This window comes from Anastrepha obliqua, chromosome 3, assembly GCF_027943255.1.
Source record: "Anastrepha obliqua isolate idAnaObli1 chromosome 3, idAnaObli1_1.0, whole genome shotgun sequence".
NCBI lineage: Eukaryota > Metazoa > Arthropoda > Insecta > Diptera > Tephritidae > Anastrepha > Anastrepha obliqua.
Genome location: NC_072894.1, coordinates 23,395,611 through 23,407,799, shown reverse-complemented (window position 1 = coordinate 23,407,799; position 12,189 = coordinate 23,395,611).

Here is a 12,189-nt window from a genome sequence, read left to right as displayed (position 1 = left end):
AAATAGAGAAAGAGAGATGTTCAATGTTAGTTAACACAAGCTTGTGAATATCAAAATCGTTAGTGCATACGGCAAATTCTGTAGACAAAAATACAATTTTTTGAATCGTTAAAAGTTAGTGAATCGCACTACTGGTCTTTCTCAGCGTTGTATGTGGTAAAAAGAAAGCCTGATGTTAGCCACGCTACTGCCGTTACAAATTTAAGACTGGCTATTCTAGCCAAATCTTTCCCTATGGAAGCACTCTCTAGGAGCAAGGAAACATTGAGGAACTCTTCGCAGAGGAGAAAAATAAGGTTTGCAAATCCGTACCTAAGTTCGAAGCTACACACCTTCAACCAAGTTTAATACTAGTAGATTGTGCAGCCAAATAATGACAAACAACAGAGCCCCTAGCCATACCAAAGGGATAATACATAGTAGGGTTGTCAGATCAGTTCTCGGCGCCGATCTTGGCTGATGCATTGAATATAAAGAGCTATGCAAGAAAACTAATAGCCGCCTATCGGGTAAGCACTTTGCGAACTACTTAGATATGCTGCTTCCTTTGGCAATGCAGGACTAATCACAGTAGACATTTTGGCAAAAGAAATTAAGTCAATATATATAAGGCTATCCAAATACGACGGTAGAGCAAGGGCGTAAAGAAATTGAAGCAGAGGGAAGGCCGGTCCAACTGGTCACCCAAAGGTAGATGGACGCATGAGCTGATAACTATCCTCAGATGAGAGAAGATGTTAATCACGTCTTATTCCAATGCTCATGAGGTGCTTCCGAATCCTTTAACATGTAAACGGAGAAAATATTGTAGACTGCTAATAACTGGAAGGAAATCTGCGTGCATGTACAACATATTCATAATGAATTAAGGTGCACGGAGCTTCGTAGACATCAACAACAGTTAGCAACCTATGAGCTAACCAGCCGAGAGGTAATACCTTTTCGACAGTTCCGCGGGGAGAGTGGTAGATAGTGGAGAGTTGTTTAATACGTACGTGTAGCTGTGAGGCTACGGCAGTACTCATGAGCGTTTCCTCTCCACGGGCGTCATTCCAGAAAAAAAAAACTGAATGACTGTGTACCTACCACGAGCAGTTGGCATTGCAAAAACGATGTACACACCTGTGAGGAGTATTCAGCAGGAAGCAACTAAGCACTGGGATACTACAGCAAATTGTTATCCATGCGTAGTCAATAAAAACAATCAAGGAGAAAAATTGTGTAATATCCTACAGTTTCAGCACGATTCTCGTCCACTTACAAGACATAAAGAACCCGGTAGTTGTGAAAATATGGCCGACGCGATATCGTGGGTAAAAACAACTGTAGAAGTTTCGGAAACCTCAGCTATAGAAGCAGGCAGCACTTAAGTGGATGTCAACATTGGGATTAAAATACCAGATGACGTAGCAGCAAAGATAAGCTGAAGAAGTTCCCAACAGCAAGATCACTGTAGATGTCTCACTGCTACCTTAAGGAAGTGAAGGAATCGGTGACGTTAAGAGTAAGTTCGAGGCATAAAGGCAGCTCAAGAGATGAAACCGCAAACATGTGAAAGGCATCGTGGCCAGCATTAAAGCTTAGGCGGCATAATAAACTGGGTGTGAATATTTTACTAGAGGAGAAAATAAAGCTCAATAAAAGAGGACAAATAATAGAATTTAATGAGGAAGTTGGGCTCAGAGAAATACTCTGAATCCAAAAGGCGGGCAATATATATCTTTCAGGACGCAATGCTTAGTCCACTCGTAATAATAACATAAATTAAAACAATGTAATGGCTGCATGTCGAATGTTCCAAAAAGGATGCGTGGCGTAAATCTGCAGCTTGCATTTAGTGGCTTTAGTGCATCTGAATTTTAAGAGGGCAAGTAAAAGTTAGGTTATTGCAGAGCCACATGCAAGAAATTACTATTTTGAGCGTGAAAAAAAATTACGCACGAAATATTTTTGGCGTTGTTATGAAATTATGAGCGAACTATACCTAATTTTAATGCTTCTTTCACAAAAAAACTTCCAAGATTTGCAAAGTGATCGTCATAAAATGAGGTTCCGCGGAAGTAACCGTCAGTACTGCCAGACACACAGTTTTAACTGCAAATTGGAGCTGTTTAGAGAGACTTACAGTTTTTTTCTTTTTGAAGTATGTGAAAATACTAATTTTAGCTTATCTGAAATTTAAAATTTATTTATGATTTTTTTTTCTGAACCAAAATAAAAAATCCAATATCAATTTGAAAGGAAAACAGTAGAAATCTCTATATTCTCCGGCATTTTAAGGGGGAACGCCACTGTGGGTGGTCAAAAAATAGTCGATTTTTGAGAATTTCTTTTTATAAGTAGGAATGATTATTCGAGGAGCGGACAAAAAGCCATTTATTACATATGTATTAAATTATGTTGATTTAAATTTTTATTGAAAAATATTGAAAATTGACAAATTTATGTAAATAAACGTAACGAGTTAAAAAAAAATGACGTCATCTGGTGGCAGCGATACAGCAATGAATAATCATCTGAAATTAAAAACCCAAAACTTTTATTAATCTACACAATAGTGGCTATCGTTGTACGTAGCCTTTTTTTGTTTTTTTTTTTTTACAAAATGGTGGTTATTTGAATTTTATGTGTGTTTTTCACCATTTTTTTGATTTTCAACAGGCCCAAAAAAATAGTTATTTTCAAAATTTTCAAAATCGGCTACGTACAACGACAGCCAATACGATAACAAAAATTTTGTAAAAAGAAAATTAAAATCGGTCTTCGAGAAATCGTTGCCACCGTATCAAAAGAAGTCGTTTAGAGCAAAACGGCTTTGAAATAACGCATCGTATCGTAAGCGCTACGGGGCCGAACCGACTGGCGCTCACTTAAGTGCACATAGAATCGGAAATAAATTTCGCTTTAAAATTTTTACAACATTTTCTTGAGTAGTTCTACTAACAATCTAGAAAAAAATCGATTTTTTTGAATTTTCACAGTGGCGTTTCCCCTTAAGAGTAAGTGAAAAAATCTGTTTTGCAAAAATTTTACAAACATATTTTCTTCTGGTTTTACAAATTTTGATTAAAAAAGCAATTTACGAAAAATTTAAACGCTGAATATAAATAAAATAAATTGTAATTTAATGAAAACTTTCCAATTTAATATATAAAGGTTTTTATTTTTGTAATTAAGTCTAATTGAAACTGTTTATTAAAAAATAGAAATTAAAAAAACCGCTATTTTATAAAACATCTTTTCGTTTTGGAGGTTACAGTTTTTTGGCCGAAAATGCAGTTTTGCAGTTTCGTATATTTAAATTTTTATCGAAAAAATCTGGCAACACTGTTAACAGTACCGTTGCCAACTCTATTCTCCATAATTTTTTCACAGAATAAAAGGCGCGGGACCTATCATTGTCATCTATATTTTTATTCCACTTATTTTTCGCAGAGCTTTCTTCAAGCGGCTCAGGTTGGACTGAAGCAATTAAAGAAATTACGGCCTTCGAACTCAAAACTTACCCATATATTTATATATCATTAGAATACGAGTATAAATAAGTATTAAACAACTACTGCAAATGAAGCTTCTTCTTTCATTTTATACCCGAGACAAATTTCCGGACGATGGAGTTTCTTAGTCTCATAGACCCTTCCACGGGGCACTGGACACGCTGCCAAACTCGGGACCGTCCCGATAGCTTAGACAGCTGATAACATACACACATATCTCAGCCATGCTATCCTTACCACAAGCAGTAATTGTGGTAGCTGTCTAACTATTTATGACACACAATTTGTCATGTCTTTGAAAAAATATTTTCTGGAAAAAACGTCAGAGCACTTCACACTAATTGTCTTGAAAGAGAAAAACGAAAAAGAATTTCCAATCCATTAACAATTCTTAAGTGGTTGTTGTGGTTCCTTAATCAATTGTGACAAATATCAGATGAATGACTGCTTCTAATCCTTTTCTTCTAATGTCACAAAATTTTTTAATATACCCGCTGACTAAGCTGGCAATGCACGTATGTATGTAGGTATGTATGTAAGTACAACTTTTATCGTCATATGTACATATGTATGTATGTAGCCGCACTCACTGCCATATAATTAATTGAAGCACATTAATAAAAAAAGAAATGAGGTAAAAAGCGAAAAAGTCAAACAGTGAAGCTCTGAGCTGAACATGAAAAACACTTCAGACGAAATGAGCGATAAAGCAAAAAAATCAACGAAAAAGGCTTGAATTCGACAATGAAAAACAAAAAATGAACAGTTGTGCGGCAGCGCAAATGTATCGCTTTCCTTTTTTTGTTTTTGTTATTAATGACGGTAATTTTTTCAATGATCATCAGGTGAAGTCATATTGATGCAAAAGAGCCACCGCTTGAGTTGATGAATGATAGCGATTGTGTGTTAGCGTGCTGCGGTCGGTCGGTGAAGAGCGAGCGAAGATTGTGAGCATATAAAAAACACTTAAAGGAATAGCGAAGATCTCGACAATCAACGAACAACTTGCCACAACTACCACCAACATCAGCGCCGCCGTCGCCGCAGTCCACGTTACACAATAGTCACCGAAATGTGTGATATGAGGTGAATACTTATGACCACTGTGTGACTCCTGTCGGTCCAGCCTACTGCTGACTGCCTGAGTACCAGTTCGGTTATGTGTGCATTGAAGCAACTGCTAACGATCGCTTCTATGCTCGTACCTTCTGCTCTGCCATACCATCCTGCTGCCTTTCTACCTGTCTGTTTGTCTGATTTTCTCGCGATGATGATTATGATTGCTTTGAGCCCATATAAGCCCATTGAGTTAAGATTCCGACAATGTGATAAGTTGTGTCGTCATTTTTTTCCACCAGCTTATCCGCACACACAGTTACTTACACTCACGTGACCAACCGTCCATCCTTGGCCACCTGAAGTGTCCGTTTGCTAACTCTACGGTACGTCCTTGTGCAACTCACTGGCTGTTGATGGAGTTTTCTCAGGAATACAAATTCGGTTTGTATTTTTTGTATGTTTTTTTCTTTTTTTGTTATTTTTAAATAGCAGACTATATACACACACAAATGCATATGTATGCTTATATATGAGTCAGGTTACCTACTATACATGATCTGCCAAGTAAAAAATACTTTTTTTACCTCCGCTCTCGAGGCACTCACAAAAAAGGCTAAAACTGATTAGTTGTCATTTTTCATCTGTCATAAGCAACGGCTACTGGTTTTCCAGAGAATCTCCCAACTTCTTATACCATGCGTAAATGCCTTGATGGATTCTGTGGCTCTGCTTTGGTCTGTCCCAGTGGCTTTCGGTGGTCATTTGCCACTTAAATGAATGCGTTTTTAATTTTTATTGTTTGCTTTTGTGGCGTTTAATGGGTTATTTGCGCTGTTGGACGCTTCCCTTTCAAACAACGCTTTGGCTGCCCATCTGCCTGTACGTTCGTCTGTCCATCGGCAATGATTAACCGCAATGGCTACTATTAATATCGCACACATTCATAGCACAAAGATCCAGTCCATTTCGTCTTCTCTCTATTACTTCGTCAATGACTTTGGTCACATCCATTAATGGTATTTAGTTCGGAGATGCGTAGATTCCCAGCAAACGTGCGTACTCGTATCGCTATCTGTGTGCTCAACTTGCACGTACATACATCATTTTAAGCATCTATCTTCAGCTATTTAACTCAACTTCTCGGCGTTGTTAAAATTTGATCTGCGTGGAACTCCCATGAATCTCTCACACGCCTGCTGTGCTGATGGTGTTAACCCTACTGCCGTTCGCCCACCAATACCAATGAAATGAGCAGAAAAATCGAAGTGATTAATTTTTCAGTTTTACATTTTTTCTTTGAGTGTTTATATAATAGCATAATAATTTGATATAAAACTCTCTAATCTGACTACTGACTGCTGTGCTACAAAACCGTATTTAAATTGCGCTTAAACTTTTAGTATGCGCCAACAAATGATCTTTAGCCTTCCTGGTATTTTTGTGAGGTTTTTAATTTTAGGAATTCTTTGTGCTGTTTTTCTTTGAATCTGTACGTTTTTTATTTTTATTTTTGATAATAAATAGCCGTGAGTTTTGTTAACTCTATGGTAATTATCATAATTCAAATATGTAGTCACTTAATAATGCTGGAAAGTGTGGTTGTAGTGGCTATTTATTACATGAAAAAAAAGTATTTTCGATTCCAAATGAAAGTCGAGGATGGAGGCTTTAAATTCAGAAACACTTTTAACTGCACAAAATGAAGCTGTTCGTTGATTTGAAAGTTATTCTCTAAATTATGTTGTGCCTATTGGAATTGGAAGCTAATCGCTAAGCCGGAATGCCAAATGCTAGTTTAATTTTTTGATCATTTAATATATATATATTTAAGAACACACACAGAAAATTAAATATCATTCCGGTAAATATTTTCCAAGTTACACGCAAATTTGGAAAGGCATTTCAGACTTAGACTCAGTGCTTTTCAAACTTTGAACACTGTTTCCTCAAAATGGTTTGACCAACATTACTCGAAAAGGGCTAAACCGATTAGTCTCAAATTTTAACACAAGCTTCTTAAATATATTTTGTAGTATATTAACTAACCGAAGCTTTTTTCTCACCGATAAACATTTTTTATAAAGAAGGCTGAAATTTTGGTAAAAGATCGATTTTTCTTTTTTTTTTAGAAACCGTCATTTTGTCAAAAATTGTTTTTGCTTATTCCTTCGATTAATTACTAGCTTTAACATTACTTTAACGAAATTTGTTTAGTTTTTTAATTTCAGAGGATCCAGTTCAGAGATATAGGGTCACCGCAAAACATCTTTTTTGAGCTGAGCTCCCGGAGATCAGCTGTAACTCCTTTCCAAATAAATATTTTACTAATACTAAATCTGAAAATACAGTTAAAAGATAACATAATATGTGTACAAATTTTTAGATCAATAAATTTAAAAGTTTTCTCAGAAAAAATTATGGAAAATTCGCTTTTTTTCGGCCGTGAATATTTCGGCTGTGAATATTTGCGAGGTCAGAGCCGCAGAAATAAATTATCTTCATTCAGTAAATGATTTTTTTAATCTTTGAGTTGTCTTCGATAATCGTTTTACATTCAAAAACCACAAGGTCCCTTTACAAGGTTCACCGTAATCTAGCGTTTATTCACCAGTACTCAATGGATTTTAAAGATCTGTATGTCTATTTATGACGAACGTTGGTCCGAATCTCGGTGAAACACCAAAATTAAGAAAAACATTTTTCTAATAGCGGTCGCCCCTCGGCAGGCAATGGCAAACCTCCGAGTGTATTTCTGCCATGGAAAAGCTCCTCATAAAAATATCTGCCGTTCGGAGTCGGCTTGAAATTGCAGGTCCCTCCGTTTGTGGAACAACATCAAGACGCACATCACAAATAGGAGGAGGAGCTCGGCCAAACACCCAAAAAAGGTGTACGTGCCAATTATATTATATATATATATAAGGATTCACTCAATAAATTTGTGTTGAGCGTTTTACTGTTTCACATTAATTCTGTTGAAACTAAATGTCTCTAAATTTTAGATGTAGATCCTAAAATGTGTTATAACTAGGCAAATGACAAGAAGCAGAAAAAAATTATGATCACTCAACTCACAGCGGCATAGATATTAAAACTATTAAGGAGAGTTCGGTCCTAAGTGAGTGCTGTGTCATTAAAACTGCCGGGGATAAACGGAAATTCAAAAAATATATTATTATTATTATTCTTTTTTAGAGAAATATTAAATATTCCACTAATAATTTTAACACACTGGCTGCATTGGCCTTTGGTGATATGTATATTTATTCCGTCCGTTCCACAGTGAAGCTTAGTGCCACATACCATTCGTATACCAGGAAGATTCTCCAAAACTCTTTAGTTCGTACAAAATTCGAATATGTCATGTTCTTTTTCCATTTCAGCATGCTTAGCAAAGTGATAGTCCTGCGAGTAGGCACTGCAAAACCTTGTTGATACAATAGAATAGACCTAGCCATCGGCAAGAGGACTACGCTATGGGCATCTTTTTGGACATAAAAGGGGCATTTGATACTTAGACCGGGTGCTAGTGAATTGGATTCATTCGATGTTGACCCAAAGAATCGTCACGGTGCGAGCAGAGGAATATCTGCTGGTGTCACCCGGGGTTAATATAGGCTGCTCCCAAGGCGGGGTGCTGTCCCCATTGCTCTGGTGCATGCTGATCAGTCCTCTACTCACCACCTTAATGGAGTCTACGCACTAGCATATGCGGACGACGTTGCCTGTTTCGTATCTGAGCGAACGTCTTATCTGAGCGAACGCAACTTTCTCGCAAAACAAGGAAACGATTACTCTAACCTTGACGAAATAATTGCTGGTGTGCCGCAAGGAAGCATTCTTGATCTGCTCCTATACCTTCTATATACCAGAGACTTGCCAATACCCCCGAATAGCTAGCTTGCTCGCCCCTTTGGCCGGCGACACTGTCTTCCTAGCAATTGGAAAAGCGCTGAAAAAGCTGCAGCCAAACTTCAAATTGCAACAAACGAAGACTTGGCGCATAAAATTGAATACTACCAAGTCAGTATAAACTTCACCAACAAAAAAGTGAATCAGTGCCAAATAATACTGCTCGTTGCTGCAGTACCACATGCAAACACTGCGAAAGACCTTGGCATAACGCTCGATGCTACTATTCGATGGAAGGAGCATATAACAAATTATAAAGCCTGTGTGGTCCTATGGCGCGCAACTATGGGATTGCGCCAGTCAGAGTAATATAAATATACTTCAACGGCTGCAGAATAGAATCTTTTGAGATATTCTCAACTCACCTTTTTTCGTTCGGTCGCTGAAGAAATTAAAAAACAAGCAGGAGCCTGCTACATTAGGCTTCAAAGGTACGTGAATGAGGAAGCAAGCAAACTCATCAACACCTCAGGCCTAAACCGACGGCTCCATCGAATCAAACCACGTGATCTGGCATGATAGCTGTTAACTTAGGGAAGATACTATGAAAATCTCTTCACGAAATTCTCTTCATGTTACCTAAATTGTACTTCTCGTTAGTTTATGTGTAACTAGTTGCTAAGCAATGAAAATAAATGGTTTTCCAATACCGGGTGTTATCTTGAATAGCCCACTATTTCGGCAGATGCCACTATTGAAGCTGTTATTTTTTGATATTTGATAAGTAGAAACTACGCCATTAATAAAAATGGAACGATGCACGCTTAAATAACGCATTGAAATTATTAAAATTCACTATAAAAATGGTGAAAATTTTTCAGAGACGGTTCATAAAATTCGAACATTTTTGGATCATCGTAAAGCACCTTGTCGGACCACAATACAGAAATTGGTGAAAAAATTCGAGCTGTTGGGTCAAGTTAGTGATGTGAAGAATAAACCCGTGCACGTCGCTCAAGGACAGCCAAAAATCGAAAATATTGCTGTTGTAGCCGAAAGTGTTGAAGAAAACCCAGCTTTGTCCATTCCTCGCCATTCTCTGGAATTAAGCATTCCCCAAACGTCATTACACCGTATTTGCATAAAGATTAGGGTGTTAAGGCTTATAAAGTCCAGTTAACACAAGAACTCAAGCCGGGCGATCATCAACAACGTCGTGTCTTTGCCGATTGGGTCGATGAAATGCATAAAAATGATACGGAATTCCAACGAAAAATCATCTTGAGTGATGAGGCCCATTTCCACCGGAATTGGATGGTATTGATCTAGACAACGTTTATTTTCAACAAGACGGTGCTACGTGCCACACAACGAAACCATTGATCTTTTATAGGAATAACACCTCTTATTGGAAAACGCTTTATATACCAATATATCCTCAAATTTTATTATTGAAGGAGAACAAATTGAACTTGCCGACTCCTTTCAATACCTTGGAAGTGAGATTACAATGGATGGGTGTGCAAAGAAAGACATGGAATCCCGATTTAATAAGCGCTGGAGTTTTTGCCAGCTTACGAAAAATCTAGAACTCAGCCAGTTTATCTGTGAAGACAAAATTGAACTTGCACAAATCCAACGTCCTCGCAGTTCTTTTATATGGTTGTGAGATATGGCTAGTGAGCGACAGCCTTACAATCAAGTGACAAGCCTTCATAAATAGAGAACTGCGTCGCATTCTCCACATTTGGTGGTCCAGCATTACTTATAAGCAACTCGTCATTATACCAACGCTGTGACATCGAGCCAGTCGCTATAATAATAAAAAGGCGTAAATAGTGTTGGATTGGGCACACTTTACGGAAAGCTCCCGGTATAATCTGTCGCTACGCACTTGACTGGAAGCCCCAGCGTAGCCGGAAAAGGGGAAAGCCTAAAACGTCATGGCGTCGCACTGTTGAAGGAGACACTTGAAGGAGACAGAGAATGCTGGAAAATCATGGCTGGAGATAAAGGAGTTAGCAAGAAATCCAACTCAGTTCAGATGTTTGACCTCGGCCCTGTGACCCATCAGGAGTTAGAGGAAAAATGATGCTGATGATGAGTTACAGTATCAACAAACCTTGTTAAGTATTTTATGTTGTATCTATGTTTGTATATATTAAAAAAAAAAAACAAATTGGACTGGTTGTCTACAGTAGGTGTCTAGCTGGTGGCAAACAGAAGGGTAGTCCAAATAAACACAAGCCAAATACCAACTGCATATCGCTTAACACAAAACACCAACTCATCTTAATAAAGTAAAATAAAATACGCATTGCTTTTTTTCTTTAATGTGGTATATGATTTCTTTATTGAAATTTGAATTGTAAGTGTTCTTAGAAACTAATTAGTTTTAATCAATTATGCGAATCAACAAGATTTATATTTACCCTTTTATTTTACCATATACATACTTGGTTTTCTGTTTCTTATTTTTATATTTTTATTTACATTCGCTTGCAACCTCAGTGCGTAGGAGTTTCCTTTGTTTTACATTTCAATAGTTATTTTTATCACAGATTACAATTTTTGCTTAGTAAGTATGGCATTTAATATGCATGTTTTTACTAAATTATGAAATCGTACAATGTATTTTTTATATTTCTTACGTGTAAATGTATGTATGTATGTGTTTGTCTTTTAATCCAAAATGACGAACAACTACAAGTGCATTATTCATGTACATGTGTGCGTGTGTGTATTGTTTCGCCTTAGTCTTTAAATAATTGAATTAATTAATTTGTTGAATACTAAAGTGAAATACATATATACATACGCGTGCAATAATAATGTTTATTATAATTATAATATTACTTGTTATTTGTTGTTGCTGTGCTGTGCTGTTACATGTTACTACTACACAGGTTACATACCAAATTAATTGGAAAATGTCTTAATTAATAACTTCATTTTTGCTGACTTGTAAATAAGTGCATCTATGAATGTATGTATGTATGTATGCATGTATGAAGCGGTGCGTGTTATGCTCGACATTGCAATTAGAGTTGCGAAAAAAAATTGTAACTATGCACATACACATGCACGTTCGTACACAAAGTTACTCGCTATAAACTCAACGTTGAATTGGCATATGAAATTTCAAAGTAACTAACGCTCATTCACTTCAATAGTGTCATACACCGAAAGCCAAAATATTGAGCAAAACGGCTTTGAAGTTTTCAATTTCCTATGACTCCCTAAGCAAGTGGTAAAATTTACTTTCATCTAAGCCAAAGTACTGAGCTCGCGTTTCACGTAAATGGGCGCGTTTTCACGTAAATGGGCTCGCGTTTCACGTAAATGGGCTGTCAGCAACATTTTTCAACAACTATTTAGAATTGAGCGCAAACTGACATTTCATTTGAGAGTGAAGTGTCTGAGTTCGAATACTCCGACACGTAAGCCAATCTTCTTTATATTTTTTTGTGTCAATATACTAGGTTCTTCAATAAGTTTTGTGGTTTGATAAGAGAGTGCGTTGCTATCAGCCTAAATCTTTTTCTTATGTTGTTACACTCTTCATATGAATGTTGTGAAGTTTCATTTCGATCTGCCAATTCATTCTTTGCTTACGAGCCATTCAGTATCGGCATTATTTTCTACAATGTGGAAAAAATCAAGTATCGTGCAATGATTGAAATTTTTATTTTCGGAAGGTCTAAAAGCCGAGGAAATTTATGAACGAATGTTGAAAATGTATAAGGATTTTTCGTTATCAATTAGTACAGTAGAAAGATGG